The sequence below is a fragment of the Oculina patagonica genome, chromosome 5 (assembly GCF_052425735.1).
Source record: "Oculina patagonica isolate OP01 chromosome 5, crgOcupat, whole genome shotgun sequence".
NCBI classification, from domain to species: Eukaryota; Metazoa; Cnidaria; class Anthozoa; order Scleractinia; family Oculinidae; genus Oculina; species Oculina patagonica.
In genome coordinates this window covers 11,134,531-11,158,869 of record NC_135762.1, presented here as the reverse complement: position 1 = coordinate 11,158,869, position 24,339 = coordinate 11,134,531, and the positions used below count along the sequence as shown (strand labels likewise).

Here is a 24,339-nt window from a genome sequence, read left to right as displayed (position 1 = left end):
ACAAAAGCAGCATCATAATTGTAGAGTGAATTACACTTTGGGCATACCACGAACTTCTGGAAACAGTCTTTGTGAAAGCCAAAGTGCTTCTTCAATAAGTACAGACTTGAAGGAAAAGATGCCACAAATAAGGTCATCCATGGAATACGCTGCGAAAGAACAGTAAAGAAAGCATGGAGAAACTGAAGCATGAGTTCAATTCCACGGTCAGCAATATTGCAGTAGGTCCACCAATAGCAAATGAAGATTAACAGCCAGTTGATAAGGGTGGTTCTGTTGTGGGTATCAGCATCTGCTTCAACAGCACCTGGAAAGCTTGACTCATCAAGCTCCTCCATCACATTTTCTTCTACCAAGTCATCCCATAACTCTTGGTTTGTAGAATGCACTTGTTCACAAAATAAACTCTCATCAAGATCCTCTGGCTCACCAATAGAGTTGCGAATAAATGCCTCATCGAACAGCCTCCTATCTTCATCATCAAGGTTTGTAAAGCAGTCTCTAGTTGCTTCTGGATTCGCACGTGTAGTCTGACCTGTAATAGAATAGTAACGAGAGAATATTGTAATTGTTGTAGTCAGAAATAGGAATCATTAATTCAGTGTAGTAGGTTGTACTCAGCTGGATGTCAGCTGAAAATACATGTACAGAACCACTCAAAAGTAAGTTGACAGTCCGTGCAGCCTCAATGACTTCAACACATAGGGACCCCTACATGCACATTAATACCCTGTTTCAAAATCGAATCACATTAAATTTGCCTTTTCATGTGTCACCAGAAATTACCAAAACATATTCATATTCACTCAAAAAAACAAGGAGAACCCTGTTACTAATTGAGACTTTTTCGACAGGAAGATGGGAATCACAGAAATTATTTTGACTTCAGAATTGCATATCATGTCTGTCAAGATCACGAGTAACAACAAATAATCAAGTAACATGTACCAATACAGTATGTATGTACTACATGTATATGTACATCTGTCTGTCTTTTAACCCTCCTCAAGTAAAATAACTTGCACACGCTGAATACATGTTCATGTAAATAGCATTTTTTCAGGTGTGTTATGCAAAGCACAATATTCTGGTTTATTTACGACTATAGAAGCACTTCAGGCGAATGAATCTCACTGGTTTCTTTTGTAGCTAAAATGCTCCAATTTATTGGATATCAGATGTGCATTCTGATCAATGAAAGTGATAGTGCATTCTGTTCATTTTTCTTAACAAACTGATACAACACAGTAGAAAAAAAAAACTGGCCAAAAAAATGATGTAAACAAGGGCATGACCATACACTGTATTCGTCTGCATTCGTTAAGTGAATGATGGAACAATGGAACAATTTGGAAAAGCGCTAGGGCTCAAGACAAACTTTTTTTGCTAGCAAGCCTATTGGCTAGTGACAGCTTTGATTTCACTAACCAAAACCAATTTTCTACTAGCCAGAATTTTCAAGCTACTTTGAAACTTCGGTTTGAGCAGAGGCACTTTGCCTTAAACATTTGTACAAACAAGCTTGAACTACAAACTGTATGATCTGTAGCTTATTCGCATTAGTAACCTCCAAAACACGGACGCAGTTTTAGAAAATCCTTTGAATCCAAATATTTTCTTACTGGCTAACGTACTGCACACGCATGCGAAACAAAGTTTGCATCTTCCGTATGCTAATGCTGAAGCTTTTCATCAACTAATCAGATTGGCGAACTGAACGCACTTGATCAGATGTGTACTACCGTGGTAAGTAGACATCTGGGTACGAGATTACCGGTAGCATTTCTTAGGATTTCCTGGCTGACTTCAATATTGCTCAGGTGGATAAAAATTATACTAGCAAAAATGTAAAAAGAAACCGATGTAAAATGATGTCATAAAAATAAATGTTCATAGCTCAAATGGAACCAAGAGCCACAGGCATGTGGCTCTGTGCGACGCAAGTTTGAGTGGAGATCAGATGAGTTAGATCGGGAGTTCAAGAGCCTGGACCGTAAGGCCGATAGGGCCAGGAGCCAACGTGCCAAAAGGATGATGGTACCAAGGGAGGAGGGTGACATTGTACCTGAGTCCCTGTATTCTCATCCAAAGAATGCCCCAGCTTGGGCCCTTGCTGGGGTATTGCGAAGAGGACCATAAACAGTGCCAATGATTTCAATTTTTTATCACATGACCAATGATTTTACATTTTTTTATTTTGATCAGATATGTTTTGTCAGTTGCATCAATTTCAAAACTTTAATGTGAACAACAGTATGATGAAAATGACTATTTGCGATGGTGATTATCCAGCAAACTGTCGATCAGCATTGGACCATTGCACCACAATATTAACCAGCAGTTTGACAGTAGTTCTAATAGACCTTTTGCATAATGACGCCAAACAATGCTTTACGGCTTGAACATGCATTGTGGTACTTGTAGTCACAAACTAAGGGGAAAATTATAATGGTAACTATGCTGCATTTTGATGTGGCTGGGCTGTCGAGTGGCAGTTCACGTGATTTGTTTGAGATTTTATATTGGTCCAATAACGCTAATACAGATTAATAGGGCCATGCACTGCTGGCCCCATCTTGGATTTGAACGTGACTGCAACGGCCATACTGCCTTTTGGGTGTGTTATGTCATCATGCATTAGGTCTATTTTAGCTGTGTTGGTCATGTGATAAAATCATTGGTTTGTTACAATGCTTCATTGAAATTGTTAGGCAGCAGGTGTTGTTTAGAAGTCCTGTCTCAGCCAAGTTAAGTGAAAAGGAGTCTTTGGCATGATGAAATCTAAGTCAGTAGTATTTCCATTTAGAAGAAACATCTTAGGAACACTTAGTTTTCATCCCAGGCTTTTGTTGTCATTTTCACTATAAATAAATTTATCCATCTGCTGGCTTGAGACAATGTTAGTCGTAGAACATGTAGTGTTACATAGACTTACTTATGACATTTAAGTAGCTCAAAAGTTTCCTATAAAAGCTTTAAGTGATATAGCTGAAAACTGGTTTCCTGGGAGTGTTTATATACACTTATGTTAATGATTTTGCACTTGTAAATTTTGAAACACTTCCATTTTAACTTAAATAAGTACCTATAGACTTGCATAAATATGCATGTATAGCAACACTTTTTCCAAAAAAAAATTAAATCTTTGGTGCGGCGAAGTAAGTGCAGCTTATCTGCGAGTCTTTATGGAAAAGAACTTCTACTTTATATAAATTATTACACGCTAAGAACAGTTAATGCGAAAATGTTTTGTCCAAAACTTCCTGTTGGCAGGAGTGTTGTGTAGATTTAAAATCCACAGTGTTATATTTTTATCATACTTCAGCATGCGTAACTTTCCTTGCAGCCTTTTCCATTTGGGAGGTTTTATTTTGTACATATTGTATATTAGTGTGTATAAAGGGTTATAAAATATATTTATCTGTTAAATGTTAATTTCTTTAACAGAAATGGTTTTGTTTGTGTAAAAAAAGGAGGATTGTTAAATAAACATGTTATTTACATTAATTTTGTGTTGATTTGCTAAGGACTACAGGCATGAGATGATTGGACAGGGGGGATTGCTTGAGGATTGTGTTAATAGAAGTAAATTCCAATTTCATTCTAAAATACTATTGAAAAAGATGAAGTTTCTGATGTACGGTTATATTTAAGGCAGTGTCTAATATTGGATATTTGCAGCCCAAAAAGTGAAATATGTTAAAAAAGCAATTTTATACAAATTTAAAACAGGGACAATGAAGGGAAGAGAATTTTGGATTACTGTCCATGACAAAGATAATAGTTGCTCTGCATTTGTCCTTAATTTGTCCTGACAAATATTATCTTTAACGCATTTGTCTGTGTTTTGAGCAGGACAAATCATGATATTTAACTTAGATTTACACCACATTTGTCCACATTTACACCCAGAAGCAAATGCACAATTATCCTATTTATCTTTGGGACAAATGTCATATTTGTCTTCAAATCAAATACCGACAAATGTGACAAATATCATATTTGAACCACATTTGGACTGCATTTGTCTAATGTCAAATCTGTTTTTTCGTCCAGTGAGTGTTGCGTTGCGTTTACTGGTTGATACGCATCACTGTTCAGTATTTTAAGAATTAAAAAAGCCATTACTATATGAAAAATATATTTTTTTTCATTAAAGGGTTCTCATCCCGACACACACGCTACGATGCAGTGCTGTGGCGACAGAATGCGCTGTTAAAGGGTGCCACAGTATCGTCAGGAGAGGAGAAGTACTGAACCATATTGTAACGAGGGAAATTAGTATAATTCCGTGATTTCAGAGGAAGTCAGTTTTAAGCTCACTGTTTTGCTGTAGAGATTCGACCGGGAGTCTCGTTAAGAATAAGAAAGTAATCGTTAAACATTCGATCATGTAATTGTAGTCCAAAATTACAAAAAGCTATATACGGACGTGACACAGTTGTTATAATATTTAGCCGCATTTACTCGTCTCACCAATATAATAGACAGTGTTTGTCACTGAGAAAATTATACAAAAACCAACAGTAGTTCGACTAGTTTCTGCCTAAGTAGAAATTCATTCATCGTGCGTTTGGAAATTGTACACCTGTACATCTGCAGCTTTTGTTCATAACCGCAGTTCATTTAGTAGGACAAACATTTCGGTACCTTATTCTTTTGAGTTTTCCGTTCATAATTTAAAGCTCCTGGTTTTTATAGTTCCACGGAAGTTCGCCAGCTGAACTTATTTTCCTTAATGAAGTTATATTGCTTTTCATTCAAGGGTTGCTCTTAGTTAGTTAGCTGAGCAAACCAATTCCAGAAATCGTAATAAGCTTTTCAGTTTTAATTTCCTATGCTTGCTTTACCTTAATTTAAGTTCGCTATTTCTAATTTCAAGTTGTGATTTTTAATCTAAGTTCTCGTTTTTAATATTGTAAACTTCCTACTGTTGATATAAGTTAACTCTTGTAATTTCCTTCGTTTCCGCATTTTATTGAATTGTATTCAAAGCATTGTTAGAATTGTAAACACCTTATTTGAAGCAACGATATATAAGGAGCTACGTTGTAAAAGTTTCTTTGATTACATCGGTGATCGCATCGGCGATTACATCGAAGATTACAAAGTTGGTTAGAATAAACTACTGTTGGACCCAAGTCTGTCTCAGCCTTACGTCTGTAGTTCTGAAGTTCCTTGAAGTTAGATCGCCGTGTGCTTTGAAGCTTGTTGACGAGGCTTCGTTTCCGCAGCAAGTGAGTGCTCTACCGAGCTAAGTTTCCCCATATTTCAGTGGTATTGAGTCATATCTCAGCCAGATTTCAGCGTAGCTACAGCGCACTTCTCTCTCAGTTCAAAAGTCGGTTTCAACTCCCCAACCAAGGAAAAACGTATCGTCACAATATATCTGCAGATCAGATGCGTCACTTCCATCTTTTAGAAGAAGAAAAAACAAACATTCTCTGGGAAGTGCAGAAAAAGGTGAGCTTACTTGGATATGATTACTGTTTTGAGAAATCACCATATTTTAACTTCAAAGTTTTAGTTCCGACCATCCTTTATCACAACCATAAAGGAGCATATCAAACAAGAGTGCAGATGAAGCAAAACCTTAAACTAGGCGAGAAATCGGCAGAAATCGTTTGAAATTCGGGGATATTCTAAGTTATATCTCTACATAAATCCCAGTAAAATCTTAGTAGTTTTCAGTTTGAGATGGTACAGAGGCCATCGCTCGCTTTAAGAGACCAATAAAAGCCACCAAAAAGCAGTTTTTCTTAAATATAACATAAAATATAATGATTTGAAAAATCATTCTGTTGCATGTTACTCGCAATCACAATCACAATTGAACAGTAGACTTTATGTTGGACATTAACTTTACCAAATTTAACGAATCTTGGTTACGCCGGGTCTTATATCACGTGATGTCTTTTGTCAAATTAGCGGGCGCGGAAATTAATGGCTGGGTCGTAAGAGTTTATAAACACACATACTAAAAGAGGGCCAAAGGCAATGAATGTAATTCCGTGTGCATTCATATCAGCAGATACTGCTTGACATGGAGCTAAAAAGCACTGGAGAAGTGGGGGTATTTCAGTGGAATTTACCTCAACCTCGTGGATTGCTATGTTCTCCAGAATTTCATAAGTTCGACAGGAAGCGGTGTCTCCTGCTAAATGACAAGGCTGTTGCCTTGGAGTTTAGTCAAGGAGTTAAACCAATCCACATGGATTTGAGGTATGTAGTCATTGATAAAAAAAATAATGTTAACTAAAACAGTACTACTGGCTACACTGGACACTATCTATACTGTTTAGGTGGAAAAACTGCCGTGTTCTATTGGAAATCCACGAATCTGATTGGTTTTCTACTTAAACAATAGAGTGTTTCTGTCTAGGAACTATCGGCTGAAAATATTTCCACGGGGCAACTATCAGCCAATAGTTCCTCGACAGAAACACTCTATTGTCAAAATAGTGCCTTCCGCGCGTGGAAACTATCGCGTCACGTGAGCAATTTAAACAAATCAGATTGGGAGGGAAATTTAGTTGTGCATTATAATGGCTGATATGCCCTACGCTCGCGGGCACTAACGCGTCACGTAAGCAATTTAGACCAATCAGAATCGGAGAAAATTAAGTATAGAACTATAAGGGCTGATAGTAACTCCGCTCGCTAGCGTTATCACGTAACTCTGGAATTTAAAACCAATCAATATAGGTAAACTATACTGTGGTGAACTATAGCGCGTGAAAAAGATTCTGGCTTCGCCCTCGTAAAAATCATGCGATGGAAACCAAGAGCTCTAATCTAATCTAAACGAGTAGAGAATGCGAAAAAAGTGGCGGCCGGTTTTTACCGTTTGTAAAGAGAATTGTGGCCTATAAAGAAGATTTAGATATTTTGTTACCCTTGTTGCTAGATGTCAATATTATAATGGTACACGTCGCGTCAGTAAAGCTCGCCACACTTACGCTATATTTTTCTTTTCAGTTTCATTGTCAAATCATTGGACGGAAAGGTCCACATTTACATTTTGCGTGCCGTGGAACTAGCAGAGGGAACAATGGCCAAGCATCCCTTGAAAATGCCGGTGAACGGTGTGCGGAAAATAACAGCAAAGTTGGAATTGCTGGAGCCCCAAATGAACTAGTTGATTTCTATTTCTCTGATCAGTTCCTACATTTTTTCAAAAAAGATTATTAGAAAGAGTAATGTCATTTTAATATCAGGTCAAATTGTTTATCTCGAGCGTACAAGGCAATCTTTCTGTCATAATAATAATTAAAGTGAGTAATTAAAAGTCGATTTAAGACAAGTTCCTACAGGGAAATATGGAAATAAATGAGCCATTAATGAAACTTTTAATCTGCCGTGGTGTTTTGACTTTATAAGTGGCCATGCATGTAGGACCTCTTAACGGCTCTAAATTGGGACTTCTAATTACATTCAATGACCGAGTCTTAATAATAAGACTTTTCATGAGTCTTAAACAGTGAGAAATGAACACTTTTTAAGAGTCTAAAAAATGGGATTGTAAACAATACATACAATGATATGGCAATTACAAGATGTCTTCAATATGGCAAATTTAAAGAATCTTAAAAAGGCAGTTTTAAGGAGTCTTAAAAAAGGAGTGCTTCTGAGTCTTAAAAATGGGATTCTTTAAAACTGCCAGCTTTAAGATTGCAAAAAAGTAAAGTTGGCAGTTTAAAGGTGTCTTAAAGCTGGCAGTTTTAAGGAATCTTAAAGCTGGAAGTTTTGAGAAGTCTTAAAGATAGCAGTTTGAAGGAATCTTAAAGCTGGCAGTTTTAAGGAGTATTAAAGCTGGCAGTTTTAAGGAGTATTAAAGCTGGCAGTTTAAGGAGTCTTAAAGCTGGCAGTTTTAAGGAATCTTAAAGCTGGCAGTTTTAAGGAGTATTAAAGCTGGCAGCTTTAAGGAAGTTTAAAGCTGGCAGTTTAAGGAGTCTTAAAGCTGGCAGTTTTAAGGAATCTTAAAGCTGGCAGTTTTAAGGAGTATTAAAGCTGGCAGCTTTAAGGAAGTTTAAAGCTGGCAGTTTAAGGAGTCTTAAAGCTGGCAGTTTTAAGGAATCTTAAAGCTGGCAGTTTTAAGGAGTATTAAAGCTGGCAGCTTTAAGGAAGTTTAAAGCTGGCAGTTTAAAAGAATCTGAAAGCTGGCAGTTTTAAGGTGTCTTAAAGCTGGCAGTTTTAAGGAATCTTAAAGCTGGCAGTTTTAAGGAAGTTTAAAGCTGGCAGTTTAAAAGAATCTGAAAGCTGGCAGTTTTAAGGTGTCTTAAAGCTGGCAGTTTTAAGGAATCTTAAAGCTGGCAGTTTTAAGGAATCTTAAAGCTGGCAGTTTTAAGGAGTATTAAAGCTGGCAGCTTTAAGGAAGTTTAAAGCTGGCAGTTTAAAAGAATCTGAAAGCTGGCAGTTTTAAGGTGTCTTAAAGCTGGCAGTTTTAAGGAATCTTAAAGCTGGCAGTTTTAAGGAATCTTAAAGCTGGCAAATTTAAAGAATCTTAAAGCTGGCAGTTTAAAAGAATCTGAAAGCTGGCAGTTTTAAGGTGTCTTAAAGCTGGCAGTTTTAAGGAATATTAAAGCTGGCAGTTTTAAGGAATCATAAACCTAAGTTTTAATTAGTCTTAAAGCTGGCAGTTTAAAGGAGTATTAAAACTGGCAGTTCTTAGGAGTCTTAAAGCTGGCAGTTTTAAGAAGTCTTAAAATTTTAAAGGCACTTTCAACTCATTTAGTGAGAACTTTATTATACTTTTGTACTTTTACAAGTGCCACGCAGCACAAGGAAATTTATTTTTCCATTTAGCATTGGTAAATATGCTGCCTTCAACAACCCAAGCCAATTCTCAGGTATGTCTTAGATAAACATTTACATGTGTGTTTAAACGACAATTGAGAAAATTTGGAGTTATACCACATATTAAATAATTCCGTTGAAAACTGCTGTTTAGTTCGACTTTCTGGTATCGTGAAAAGTATTCCCCACCTTTTTAATTATTTCCGTTCGAAGAGTTTTGCTTAAGCTCTGAAATTATATTTTAGCGAATGGAAAAGAGTTTCTCTGTTGATAGAAAGCATCCAAAGTTTTCAATGTGGCTTTGTTTGTGAACGCGACGAGAGTTAACGATTGCGAATTTCGGGTTGAAAATTGTGTCACTTTGAGGCTCCGATCACGAAAACTGACTTTGGTTTTTTTTTCTCGAAATTAGAAGACTTCTGGGGGGAACAAAATACATCAGGTTTCTTATCTACCTAAAAGCTAGTAATGAGCACAAAATGAAGGAATTTGAGTTTTCAATTTTCTGCCACTGCAAGCGCGGTTTTTATTTAAAGTTCTTCTTAATTGTGTTATGTTTGGTATTTGATTCTGTATTTTTTTTGTAAAATTCATCTCTAAAACTACAGTACAATGGAAAAGTAAATGAATTTTGTCTTCAATTTGGTTTGATTCACACGAAGGGCAGAGTCTATTATCCCTTGGAATTTGATCATATCTGCCATTTTTGATCAATAATTTATGATAACCTATTCTAAGTTTCACTATTTCTTTCCTGTTATTTAGTTTTCTTGTAAAATCTAAATCGCAGGAACGCGTATATTCGTCCTTGTAAGTGTATAGAAATCTAATTTCTTGGAGTTTCGAATAGTGTGTTTCCCGTGTAAAATATACTTTTGTGTCTTAAACAGTAAAAACTATTTTTGCTGGTGTTATGAAGATCAGATGACATTTAAAAGATTTGTTTAATAATAGCGTTTTTTCCTTATTGTGAAGATATAAGTTGTAAATATATAGATTTAGGCAAGCCTAAAAGCGGAGCTCCCCGGTTAATTATTTTGCACTTTATTGAACTCTGAATTCTGGCCATTGTAAAACTTTAAGGCTGATAATTTTATATTCGTTTTATTTTTTTAATAAATAATAATTAATATTTTTCCTTATTTCTTTTTTACCGTGTCCGGGGTGGGGGGGGGGGGGGGGTACTCCCTAAAATTTACTATGGGGGTGTGCCACTGAGTTGCTGAGACTCTGGACCTGTTCCAGAGACTAAATGTTCAATTTGCGACCCTGTTCCAGACAAACACTGCAAAGTAGGTACCCTGTTCCAGCAATATCCACAATGGAAATAATTATATGAAGATAGATATAAAAACACTAGCGTACATCACAAAGCTCTCACTTGACTTGGTCTGTGGCTTGGAGATAAAGCGATGAAAGGAGCGGAGTTTCAAGGCTATACTTGATAGTGTTTAATCAGGACTCTGGGAAAACAATCAACCATGTTCCATAGTCAAAAGGGTGATTTGTTTACCCTGTTTCAGAGTCAGAGAGGCAAAAAGCATACCCTGTTGAGTGGCACATACCCGTATAGCTCTTATATGGGAGTACCATCCCCCCCTCCGGGTACCGTGTACAGCAACACCAAATAAGAGAACAAACAAAATCAATCAAAATGTTATAATTCCACCGAAAGCACTATCATTAAGAAGTCTGGATGGGAAATTATGTTGCAAAACGGGCAATTACCGGTATGTTACCTTCATGTAGAAAAAAGGAGGGAGGAGTAGGGCTGCATGTCGGGGTAGATAGGCATATCACATGGCAAATTAGGCATTTTTGTTGTTGCTTTACCAGCTTTAAAAGAAAGAAAAAATCACTTAACATTTAGAGTATAAAGGAATAACAGACATCTACATTTATAATAAGGTTGATTTTAATTTTTTTTCATTCACTCATTTATTCATTTTCATTTTCACTATTTGCCTATATTTTAATTTTGAATGGAAATGGGGGAGGTTATAGCTAATGGTTTACAGCATATTGCCCAAACCAAGCTAACTCCAAGCAAACCAGAGCGAAAGCTAACCACAAGCAAACTAGAGTGAAAGCTAACCGCAAGCAAACCAGATGAATAAAGCTAACTGCGAGCAAACAGGGGTGAACCTAACTCCGGAAACAAAGAAGTGACATTCTGTCATTCCACCGAACAGGGTCACCCCATCCCCAACCCCCCCCCCCCCCAAAAAAAAAAAGAAGAAGATAGCACCTTATTCACTTTTACATGTCTTTTAACTCCCCTTCCTCTTAAGAGGTTTCACTTCACTTACAGAAAAAAAGCAAAAATTCTGGGAAGCTAGAATATTGTTTGTGAGTCTCAAATTCAGTTTTGTTATTTGATTACCCAGAAAAAAAAAATAGAATCATGTCTGCTTGTGTATAAAACTATGCAAGAAAAAATATAACATCAATACTTTGACTACTCTTTTAAAAATTTGTTTGTATTATTGTCCACATTTTTATGGAGTCATGTTGCCCATTTGTCATGGAGTTCACAAAGTAGGCAAGTGAGTCACAATTTGGTTGCTACATGGTACCTTATGGATACTGCAAATTTTATCTGGCTTTAGAATATTTCACTTATTTTAAAAATATAGCTGTTCTTATAAATTGTACACAGCATACAATACATAAGAATGAAATTGGTAATGCATATTGCTTGCAATAACGGTTTTAAACTCACCTATACTTTAGAATTACAGTACCACCAGTTTCAGCATAACTAATCCAAATTCAAATAATTACATTGCTTTGTAACTCCACTACCTCCCCCAAAGTCAACCAAAGATCTTATCATATAATTAGACAACTACGTGTAAGTCCTGTGTAGTTGAGGGCTCAAAACATTTGGACACTTGCAGGTCATGTTAACTGGCCAAACAGATTTTAGCTTGGTCACATGTGGTTTCTTACCAGTCAAAACATTGAAATAGCAATTTTAAACTACCATCAATTCTGCTGTTACTGTTTTTTCGCTGCATATTTTTGAAAAGATCACTTCATAATGCCCTTGTTACATCTAACAAGATGTGAAAGTGACAGGTCAATCAAGAAGTCGTTTTCTGAAGTACACTGTAAATAGGTTAACATTTAAAATCTAAATTTTGCTTATTTGCAGCTTTTCTTGATTTTAATTTACATGTAATTTACTAGTCTCTTAAAAATAGCATCATAACGACACCCAAACATCGAGCTGGATTTAATCTTTCCTGTTTTCTATTTATGTCCTTGTCCTTGTCGGTTTTTGTGTCTGTGGCACTGCAAACTCTGCAACTCATGTTAACCCTGAAAAAGTCAAAAGCCACAGATTAAATTAAAATTAATTAATTGGCATCAATATCAATAATTTATAAAACAAAACACTTAACTCGAGCTTGTTTAACTGAAGACAAACCACTGGATGCAAAAGGATCCATTAGATATTTAACAGAGATGGATCAGCACAGACTATTGCTGATAACTACAAAGTCAACTAAAAATTTTAATAAACTAAAAGCATCACTGCAAACCCTAACACCCCCTCTTAATTAAAAGGTTTGGCCTTTAATCAACTCCCCTCCCCCTCCCGCTAGCCCTTTTGGAACTTCCATTGACCTTACATGGGATGGATCTGAATATTTGGGTTTTCCTTGGTGTAAGATCCTGTGGAATATTTCTTTGTTTTGGAGCTATTGTTTTCCTGCTCCATGTTGTTTTGAGGCTCTTTGATGCCTTGTTTCACTGGTTCATACACTGAGGATGAGCTGGCCATGGATTTCTGCCATAACCACACATTGGAATTTGTGAGGAGTTTGTGAGGGGAGGTGACATTCAAACCATTTAACCTTCCACAGTGAGGTTAGGGTATAGATATTTTCTGGTACAAGATCTAGGCATTTCATGAAAACATACTTTTAGTGAAATATTAATTATTTAAATTGTCTACCAATACATTGTAGTTGTTTTGAATGTCATTGAGGAGAGACAAACTAACTTCCAAGTTAGGATTTCGAGTTGGATTTTCGAGTTGGATTTCGAGTAAGGATTTCAAGTTGGATTTCGAGTTGGATTTTCGAGTTGGATTTTCGAGTTAGGATTTCAAGTTGGATTTTCGAGTTAGGATTTCGAGTTGGATTTTTTTTGACAAAGCAAAACCCATTACAATTATTGAAAGCTAACCATAAACAGGCTAACTGGAGTGCATAGTAGGCTAACCGAAGTGAATAGTAGGCTAACAGGAGTGTGTAGTAGGCTAACCGGAGTGCATAGTAAGCTAACTGGCATGTATAGTAGGCTAACCGGAGTGCTAACTCGAAATCTAACTCGAAATCCAACTCGAAAATCCAACTCGAAAATCCAACTCGAAATCCTAACTCGAAATCCAACTCGAAATCTTAACTCGAAATCCAACTCAAAAATCGAACTCGTAAATCCAACTCAAAATCGTAACTCGAAATCCAACTCGAAATCCTAACTCGGTGAATAGGCAACCTCCATTGAGGAGTTGAATAATGAATGCAAATATTTCACAAAGTAAGAAGATCAGCAGCAACCAAATGCAGATTAAAGCAGCTGGGTAAAAAAGAATGAAACTGAATAAAAACATATTTCAATTATAACTAAAATATAAAACTAGATACCTGATTTACTTTGCTGTTGTCCACTTTGCACAGAGCATTCTATACCAAGTTCAACAAAACTTGACTGTAGGTATTCTTCATTCATTGCGGCTTAATGGCAGAATATAACACTACCTAAAAGAAGGATTGACATAATAATCTATTAGAAACCACCACACTAGCTCTAATAAATGGCCCTGTTTATAAAAATAATTATACGCTGAGTTCGTTTTGGCGCGAAAACCAACACCACGTGCCACCTTTGTCACGTCACTTAAGTGTCACACCGGAAGTTACATCGGTGGCGGACTTTCGTCACCGAACGCTCAAGCGTTTTGTAGCTATTTTGTACTACTTTGCCGAGGCAATTGTTGAGGCCTTAAGTTGGAAAATCGCTTGGTATTTCTACACCGACATCTCAGCAGGTTCAAATGGAAATTTTGATGGAAAAACGGGAAGCATTTTTGACTGCCGGGTATGTAGTCTTTGAAAAATCGTGCCCGTGAGTCACATAAAGTTCGTACAATTTGTGCAAAACCAAATTGACATTGTAAAAACTCGCTTGGTATTTCCGACCGAAAATTGAAATACTGAAATACTCTCGGGAGCTAGGTTTCAATGATCATTTTTGTGGATATTGAATGTATTGATTATTCATGAATTTTTGACTGCCGGGTATCTAGTCTTTTGAACAACCGTGCCCGTGAGTCGAGGATTTTATAGTACGCCGAAGCCAAGAGAATTCGTCCACAACAAAAGCAAAACATTATTTAGAATAGCTTCGCATTTCTCAGCAAATATCGAATACTCTCGCAGGGTTTCAACTTCAGTTTTTGTAGAAATTATTCTATAAGAGTTGACACCGGAGTCAGAGTACGAATTTTTTCTAAGTGTCGAAGAATCAAGATTTTGTAGTATGCCCAAGCTCGAAAATTTCCTCAAACACAAAGCCAAAACTATAATTGAAATCGCTTGGCATTTCTTAGCAAAGATCTATAGTTTTGAGGAGGATTGGATTGGTTTTTCCGTGGAAATTCTAGAATAATTTCAGACTGCCGGGTATGTAGTATTTTGAAAACACTTTCCGGCTGCCGGGTATCTAGACACAATGATAATAATATTAGCCTCTATCGTTTATACACTCAGTGTAGTGACCCTTCCTTCCTACAATGGGATATTTAGCTTTTCTACTTGGGGATTTCTTGTTAACTTACCTGTATAAGAAAAACATTGCCATTGCAAAGATACACATTCAACACTGTCATAATGATAGTCAATGTATTAAAGTTTGCATACACAGCTGCATACAGTGTCTAAAATGGCATGAATTACAAGAAGAGCGAACAATTGTGTTTTATAAAATTACTCAAAATAATTAACTAAGATAGTTTTATGTGGAAATAAATTGAGTTTTTTGTTTGTTTCTGCTAAGGTGTGGTAAAAACGTGACCAACGCAAGAAATTCGCAACGTAACGATCTCTTGGCGTGTTCGTCCACGACTCTAAAATAGTTCGTTCAAACGAATTCCAACAGCGAGTAAATAAGAATAAATAGATGAATTAAAAAACTACATGTAAAACACTAAGTTTAGCTGGGAGTTTGAATAAAAACATTTAAGTCATTAAGGTTATAAACAATTCAACTTTATAAAAGTTCTGTAAACCAGAACCACTAAACCGACGCAAATTCACTCATAAAGCATATAATTACAGATTTTCACAAAAAAACATGGACTTAGTGTATTTAGTAAAGTCAAAGTTTGTTACCTCATATTTGAAGTCGAAGAATGCTTGTCAATTCAGCAGGGCAAAGCTTTCAACCAGCTCATGAATTAATCGGAGGCGAAGCGGCCGCAGTTTTTCGTATTATTATATCCAACCGCGTAGTACATGTGTAAGCTATAAATTATAACTTACTCCAGCACCACCGACCTTTGAATTATCTGCGAAGGTCTATTTCAGCCTTTTCCATCCGTGAAGCTATTGACACTTCTTTTTTCCTACACTTCAGTTAATTGCGTTTAGCTCATTAATTTCCTAGAGCTGGTCAGCCGCCGAAACGGTAGAAACTCGCTCGCTCTCCACCTGTGCCATTTTTTCGGATCTCCCCGTAAGCCCTTATCGTTTGCCATAACTTCCATGATGTGTAAAGCCTTTAGACGGGGTAGACCGAGAAATATTTACGAAGACATTTCTTTTTCCTGCTCGGTTTCTCCTTGTGCTTCGTTCAGCTTACAAACTGACCGGATTGTTCACTTTGTCCTTCATGTAAATCTAAATGGAATGAACATGGAAAAGTACTTGCGCCCGCGGACCAATAGCAATGCTATCACTTGGTCAGCGGTCAACTTAAAAAAAACACGCGACCTTGACTAGTTCTAAACCTGAGCCCGCGATATGGTCATGTGATACTGGTCAGCGGATGCCTTGTTTTGACAGCTGTCAATTGACCATAAAATGGATGTCCAATATCAAAGATCTTAGTTGATTACCTCACTCATCAAAAGATTGTCTCCCCTCCCCCCCCCCTGCTTGGGTTTCCTTGGGACTCCCCTCCCCCTCCCCGAGAGTCTGTACGCGATTCGGCGCGCGTACGCACCAAATTTTTTCGGCCTCCTGGGTTTACAAAAATTCTCTCGTACCGGCATTACCCATGGTGCTCTGCTCCGCGCGCTGGCGCGCGCTGCGGAGCTCCGCTATTAATTATTTTTTGATTAATAGCTATTATAAGAGGAAACCTTCCAAGCTCAGCTCTACAAGCTACATTCGATGCCTTACTGCTTACTTCTAAGTAACGTTTACAGTACTGGAGATGAACTTTTTTAATCTGTGAACTGTCCCAAACTTAAAATCAGGTTTGGTATATACTCCCCAGATTTCACTGTTGTAAGTTAAAATTGGAGAGATCATAGCGTCAAAAAGTTCATATGCAAGGAATGGGGACAGATTGCTAATATGTGTGTACTTTCTGAGGCTGAAAAGAGCATAGAGAGTCTTTTCTTTCAATTTGTCAAGCGCCAATGAAAAGGTCAAGCATGACGTTAACAGCAGACTGCAAACAGCAAAGATAACTTCTGATTTTGAGTTCTTTTCTTCTAATCAGTAAATAAAGCACACAAAAATGGAATAACGTCTCCTACTATTCATTGCAAATACAAAAAATTTCACTCTACTGTACACACAACTGAAGAGAGACGGCAAAAGTCCGTTTGCCGTTTGCCGTAAACGTCATGCTTAACCTTTCTATTAATCGCTGGTTAATTGTCCGTGTTATGGTATAAAACAATTCGACCACATTTTACCATGGTCTACACTCTTATAGACAACAGAAAATGACGCCATAAAATGTCCAAAGGGTCTAGACAATAGCAGTGAAGATATATCTTTGACAAAAAACACGACACTTTTGAGTTTGATGTACATGTTTCGGCAGATGCATCCGCCTTCTTCAGTGTGAAATGAACAGGGTGTGTGGTACATATATATGGTAAAAAAAATTACAATGATAATAGTAATAATTATAGAAATAGCAAAAGCATATAAAAAAATAAACAGAAAGTTTTAAATTAACATGCTGGACCTATGCGTCGAGTGTTGGTTTTTCCCAAAGGATGCGTAGCGCTTCTTTGATCTTGCGAGCAAACTTCGACGAGGCAAAAAACTTTTCAAAACGTTGCAGTGAAACCACTCGCCTAACGGCTCGTGGTTCCAGTTGAGTTTTGAACATTTTACTACGTCATTTCTATGGTCAATTTGTCAAATGCGTCATTAACAATGATTTGCTTCCTTGCCGCACCCCAAACAGACAACATGTTATTCAAAACAAATCGTCATGTAGAACAAATGACGAAAAGTAAAAACAAAATCGCTGATTTATTGACTGACTGTCTGTATTAAATTTACATTATTTCAAAACTCTTGCTTGGTATGTAATTAGAACATAAGAAAGTACGACCAAGTACCAATCACGTGACTTTGTTCGCTTTAAGATAATTACATTTAAAAAGTACTAGGACTTTAAGAAGCACCCTGTTAAGTTGGCGAGTAAATTTGTACACGATAATGGCAACACTTTAAAGGGCTGAAATATCGTGTTTTCATGATTATTGAGAGGAGCTTTTTTTAGCTTTCTTTATCATCGTTAAATCGGAAGAAGTCATCGCCAAAGAGTGATAGAAGCAAAGAGATATAAACTAAACGGACAAAATAACAGCGAGAAAGGTCAATTGTCACAAGAAGAATGACAAGTTTGATTTCTTAGCATCCTGACAGTAAATCAAATTTCATAAACTGTAATCCATTTCAATCCTTGCAATCCTACACTTTATCTCGAAATTACACTGCTTCTGTTTGCTCTACAGAATCTTTTTATCCAGCTAAGCTGTATATTTGGTTGCATTTGGCGATTGACGAGGAAAATATCTGAGTGAAATTTTGCTATTTCGGCAGGACAGTGTGTAATCAATTCCAACAAATATTTGACAAATCCAGCAAAATGTATGGAATTTAAAACCGCCGAAATACAGTTTTCTTTTTATCTGATTGATCTCAAATTTAAATCAAAATACAAATCACGTGATCACGTGTTAAAAAACGTGACATTCCATGCGACAAGGTTCAAATTCCTAGAGTCACGAGTACTAAGCACAGTGTCCTTTAAAAACTGATAAATAAATGAAACATAAACTTGTCATTTTGCCTGCACAAAACCCCAAACGATATTATTTTTGAGGTCAGCTAAGAAATTTCTAAAGCGGAAACAAGGAGGTAACAGGCTATTTTAATCATACGCTTTCGTGATTTATTTACTTTAAAGTTTGAATTAAACAGCAAAAATTAAATCGATTGTGAGCTAAAATAATTATGCAAAACGTTATTAAAACTCCTCAGAAAAAAGGAGTTTCATACAAAGTTTAACGCACTTTGTACTGGATTAGCCAGTCTCTTCTTTAAATCACAGCACCATTTAACACCATTTTAGCGCAACTCTGACTCATGCTCTATCAGTAGAAAGCCAAAGTGTACGCGATCAATGAACACAAAAATCGGATTTCAGTTAACTACAAACTTACTTTAGCTTGCGAGGCTGGCAAGGAAATAAGGCACAGCAACACGAGAGCAATGTAAATCTTCATGGCTTGGACGCTTCTGCTCGTCTGGCAAGGAAAAACCATTTTAAAACAAATACACAACTGCTTTTAAACATGGACAGCTCGGCTGTTTTTCGGCTTATCATGAACATTGGTTTTAGTCCCAATATTACCTTCAATTCAGTAAACAATTTGAACCAAACACGATTTTATTTTAATTTATCCTATAAAAAGCTGCTTAAACGCCCCTGAATACACTTACAGTGACAAACAAGCCTTTGGTAAGGCATTAAAAAATAAATATTTTCATATTTTCACTCACTGAACAAAAAAGTGAGTGCCTTCGAAATAAAAACTGCCATTAGCTCATTGCTTTTAATCTAGTAAACAATACAAAGCGGTTTTTTATAATTTACCCCAAAGGGCTGCCTAAAGCCCGTAAGCGTATGTAAACCGGTCTACAGTGACAAACAAGCCTCCGGGAGGGCACTTTAAAGGTTTCAATTATATATAACTTAAAGAATAAACAATAGTAAAGAAAAACAACATTAAAGGTCATACAGTGGAATTCCAATTTCTCTAACGAACAAGGAAAACAAAATTGGCTCGAGCATTCGGGCCGTTCGAGAAGTCGGGGGTCAAATTGTGGTGTTCGACTGGGGGGAGGGGTAATGACTTTTGGTTTGAGTTGACCACATGTACGTATTCATTAAAATATATAGTTGTTGACATCATCATTAACGTCATCGGGACGTTACTTTATCATAACCGCAATAGGACCATATATGTAAATTAATACTTTCTTCCTTTTCTTCCTTAGAAAAATGGCGCTCGTCGGTCAACATTCGCGGGCAACATCGCAATGTTACCCTCTGATGTCATAGATTTTGCAATATTGCCTGCTAAGAGACTTTCGGCGGGAAACAGTTTTTATTGTTAGATGTCATGTGACCTTGAATTAGCCAATAATAGCGCGCGCTGTTGGGAAAAAAGTTTTAGCTATACTAGTAGTAATCAGAGATTAGGGGAGTGCGTTCGTCCTTTGGGAAAAATAGACCCAAGGTAGGCAGGCAGTGGCAATGGTAATGGTCGGCCTACTAGTAGTATGCCTGATACCTCACTAAACGCAAGAGGATAAGAGCGAGAGAAGCTCATCACTCAACGTTTTGGAAGAAAGATAAAGCGACGAGCCAAAAGAACATAATTTGCCTCCATAGTGAATTTGACAGGATAAATTGGAATGTCTCTTATTAGAAGGGTTAATAAACTGCGAAAAAATATAGAGTGTAGCAGTTCTTGACATTATAAAGCAGCAGTATTTTTTGGATAAATGCTATCTTATCAAAGCCATTCAAATGTTTCATCACACAAGTCGTCTTCGTGATTATTTGCCAAAGAAGAAAGAGAACCTGAAATAATGACCGGAATGGCAAAAGCTCATTTATATAAGAATAAATGTAAAGAAAATTGAAGTCGCTCCTGGCACTTTTATTTGAAACTCACAAGCATAAACAAAGCCACAAATGCAAGAGCAATTTAGAGATTAGTGATCATTTCATCCACTGCATAAAAAGAATTATTTTATACCATAACCGCTAACATGCTCGCGTGCTGATTGGTCCAAAGTTATGGTCGATGAGAGTATAGACCATGAAAGTGACGTCTGATCACTCCACGCACACGCGTACGCGCGGGCTAGAAATGTGAAAATGTGTACTGTTGACGTTCAGTGAACGAGCGCTAACAAGAACTTCAGAAAGAAAAATCAAAAAATTTTAGGTGGCTCTGAAAGCGCTCCAGAGACATTTTTTTAACTTTGCAAAAAGTTGTGTCTTAACATGCTGATAATTAATTCAATAATGAAAAAATTGGGGACACCGGACTCGTTTTTGAGTTATAAGCACTTAAAGCTAAAATTAAAGGTGTTTTTTAACCGGTTATACCGTTGCTTTGGTAACAAGTGACGTCAAGAAAATAATCACAATTTGTTTTCCAAGGACTGGGCATTTGTTTGATACCATTTTTGTAGCAGTAACTGATAAATGTTTGTAGTACTGACACATCAAAGTATATAAGAGCTGGAAGGTTCACGAAGACTGACGATGACAGAGGCTGTTGTCGAATGATGTATTTAAGCCTAAAAAGCGTTGAACCTTTTTTCTCAAAATCATAAGTAACTTGCTGCTCGGTGATTGAATTATTAAGGTATTTTAGTTGGAATGTATACCCTATAACCCATACCATAACCAACAAATAAACACAATTCAATTTCAGCTTGCTTTTAATGGTTTACAGCACTTTAGTATTTATGCATGATGTCCAATGCATCTTTCAAAGGACGTCGGACCACTTTAATTCCTATCCTCTGGGAATTAGAAAGATGGGTTACAAAAAAACCCGCAGGAACCTGCACAAGTAATACAGGTTGCACCAGCTCCACAGTTTTTTTTCTTGCACGGATCAGGGTGGCACTCCCCGGGCTGCGCTTCTTTGAAACACAATTCTGCGGAAACAATGCAAAATAAACAAAGAAGTTCTCGTTATGACTTGCTTCAGTGCTGCAACCAGTTATAAACCAAAGGACAGGACAAATAAGGCAATTAAAGGTGTTGATTGGCAACGAGAGTCATGACGAAAATAATTTCACTGAAATTATTATAATTATGAAATTACAGTTTGCGTCCGCAGTTTGGTAAATGCTTTTTATACAACGCCAGAATTACTAAAGATAATCCGATTTATGGTTGCTTCCAATCACGAATAAAGATGAGCTGAGAATTTAAATATTTATATATTTTTTGTCACCCGAGGAACGTGCTCAGCAATGCTAAAAAAATTAAATTGTCTAATTCTCCAAAGGAAGGAACTCTGTACACGTAATTAATTTTGTTGATTTTCAACCTTTCATGTTACAATATAAACTTTTGTTTTGTACATCGGTTTCATCCGGAAAAGGTTTGCTTAAAAACTCAAAATAGCCTTCTTACCTTCATCGGCCCTCTTAGCAAGTTTAGCTCCGAAACTCTGTGTAGAAAAAAAGGAGGAAGAGCGTTAATGACTGTCGAAATCGGAATGACTTTTTAACCAGTTTCAACGTCGAGAAGAGTGTGTCCAAGAATATGTCCGAGAATATGTTTTAAATGTATTACATATTAAAGCAAGGTATACAATTAGAAATGACATAGACATACTTCATTTAACGTGGACAAGTACACGCTTAGCTGTCCGTTAGTTTCCAGGTGTTCCACGATTTAGGGAATACCATAAAAGAAGCCACTACTGGACTCTTTCGTAATCACAGCACCATTTTTTTCCATTTGAAAATGACACCATTATATCGTAACTTTGACTTATATGTTATATGTAGAAAGTCAAATTGCGCACGATCAAATGTCCAGAAAATTCGGAGTTCGTTCTTTTTATTAACCAGTTCTAACTACAAACTTACTTCTGGGGCTTGCAAAGAAACAAGGCACAACAACACGAGAGCAATGTATATCTTCATGGCTTGGATGCTTCTGCTCGTCTGGCAAGAGAAAAATAGTTTTTAATACAGACACCTCGGTTGTTTAACTGGCGTATGGACATTGGTTTATTTTTAATTCAGTAAACAATTCAAAAGCTGTTTGAACGCACCTGGATGTACTTGGGTTTACACGAAAAAGTAAGCTTTTGGAAAGGCATTAGTATTTTGGAGAGTGTAAAGAAAAACAACATTTAAACATACATATTTTACTCACTAATAACTGACGTTGGAAAAGACGGTTTGGGATCCTCTCTGGTTACAGTGATGGCAAACTAATAAGCTTCACCAAAAAACATGTAATTATCTTCAAAATGGGTTGGACTCGTCAATAGCAAACGAATCATGATTCAGCAAAAAACTCCTGAAAGTATAGAATATTAATGGTATCCATGATACAGCAGAAATCACTTATGCAAAAATTTTCGATTTAATTCTTTCTTCCGCATCACTTTGTGCGACCGTTGATCAAGTGGCTGATTTTGGCTGATATGACGTCAATATATTGGGCAATGGCAATGACGGACATTGATACACAGTTTTTGCTTTTAGTGAGAAAATTGATTTAAAATTCAAGTCGCTTACTACTATCATCAAGTGAGTAAGGACACTTTCGGTTGTTTCTACGGTGCCCTTGTAAAAACGGAGTTCGATTGCATGTCGGACAAATCACACGCCAAAAGACATTGTTACATTAATTTATAGATGAACAAAAGACAGGTTCACTTGTTACATTGAAACCACTCAAATATTAAAATGGCTGGCAAATGCACATCGCAAAATAATTTTTTCATAGTGCTATATATATAGTGCTACCACCAAAAACGTTTGCATCGCCTTCGAAATAAAACTGCCATTAGCTAATTGCTTTAAATCTAGTAAACAATACAAAGCGGTTTTTATAATTTACCCCCTTAAAGCTGCCTAAACGCCCGAAAGCGTATACCTAAACAGATCTTCAGTGACGGGCAAGCCTCCGGGAGGGCACTTTAAAAGGTTTCAATATATATAACTTAAAGAGTAAACAGTAGTAAATAAACAACATTAAGGTCATAAAATGGAATCCCGATTTCTCTAACCTCCAAGGAAAACGAAAATTGGCTCGAGCGGTCGGGCCGTTCGAGAAGTCGGGGGTCAAATTGTGGTGTTTGAATGGGGGAGGGGTAATGACTTTTGGTTTGAGTTATATGAGGTTCCAAAATTGAGATTCCACTGTATAAACATGTATACTTCACTCACTTGACCAACAAGACGTTGGGATAAACTATCGAGATCTTCTCAGGATGCAGCGAATGCTGACAATGTTCGTTTACCAAGGAAACCACTTGTTTTTAAAATAGGTTTGATTGTTATAGCAAACGAGTCATCATGATTCAGCGAAACCTACTGAAGTAAAATATCAATAATGTCCATGATAAAGCTATAATCATTGATCCAAGTAATACATTCAATTTTTTCTTCCGCGTTACTTTGGGTGTCTTGCCTCTGAACACATGGTTGATTTGAGCTGTCAGTTTTCAATAGCTAACAAGCGTCTAGGAAACGAACGGATATATAAAAAACAACGAAATTACTTCCCAACACTCAGACAGTACATATATGTTATTCACCAGCCGGGAGGTCCGTATTGGGAAAAACTGTGGCCTGCGGCCTCGGGCGGTTCCAAGACCGAGGTCACAGTTTTTCCCAATACGGACCGACCTAGGCTGGCGAATAACATTTTTATTTTTTTTCCTACTTAATTTGTTCCTTAAAGAAACCTAGAAAGATTGTGTCACAAAATCTTTGTTTGTATACGCGCGCCATTTTCGATCGACGGGTTAGCAAGAGTGTAAAATGCTGTTTGATATTTAGTTCGATAAAATTAATAAATAGTCGGTTCGCTTAAATTAACCGTATTCACAGAAAGGTTTAGCATATTAAATTTACCCTGAAGAGATTCCATTAAAGAAATTGAAGTAGTACATATATCATAAATGTAAAAACGAGCCAAAGCATTATCATTGACAAAACTAAACGTCGATTCCGGCTTCCCGTTGAATGTTTTGATAAAGAACTGTGTTTGAAGGACATTAAGTTCGAGAATTTCTCTGACTAAAAAAATTATCTGATTGAAAGACATTTTCGGTATAGCTAAACACACTTGTATTTAACGAATTAATAAGCTCTGCGTTGATTTCCAGCATAATTTCTTTGTGTTAAACAGTGCGAAAGTGAAACTGAATGAAATGCGTAGTTTGGATGCACGGCACATTATTGCGAGAATTATTTTGGCTGTTTTTAATAAACGAAT

At 36.8% G+C, this 24,339-nt stretch overlaps 1 protein-coding gene and 2 long non-coding RNA genes across 4 annotated transcripts in view; 1 reads left to right on the top strand and 2 right to left on the bottom strand.

Moving 5' to 3' along the window:
- LOC144654999 (meprin A subunit beta-like) overlaps positions 1-24,339 on the top strand; it is a 188,745-nt gene that overhangs the window by 123,254 nt on the left and 41,152 nt on the right. The gene's annotated exons all lie outside the window — the stretch shown is intronic.
- On the bottom strand, positions 10,694-13,588 carry LOC144655492 (uncharacterized). Its single transcript, XR_013571128.1, has 2 exons — positions 13,455-13,588; positions 10,694-12,120 (listed from the first exon to the last, which is right to left on the bottom strand). It is a non-coding gene; the product is annotated as an uncharacterized LOC144655492 (long non-coding RNA).
- On the bottom strand, positions 20,787-23,425 carry LOC144655485 (uncharacterized). Of its 2 annotated transcripts, none has more exons than XR_013571120.1 (4): positions 23,286-23,425; positions 21,972-22,049; positions 21,511-21,547; positions 20,787-21,026 (listed from the first exon to the last, which is right to left on the bottom strand). It is a non-coding gene; the product is annotated as an uncharacterized LOC144655485 (long non-coding RNA). The 2 variants fall into 2 exon arrangements; XR_013571119.1 differs by lacking the exon at positions 23,286-23,425 and adding an exon at positions 22,264-22,363.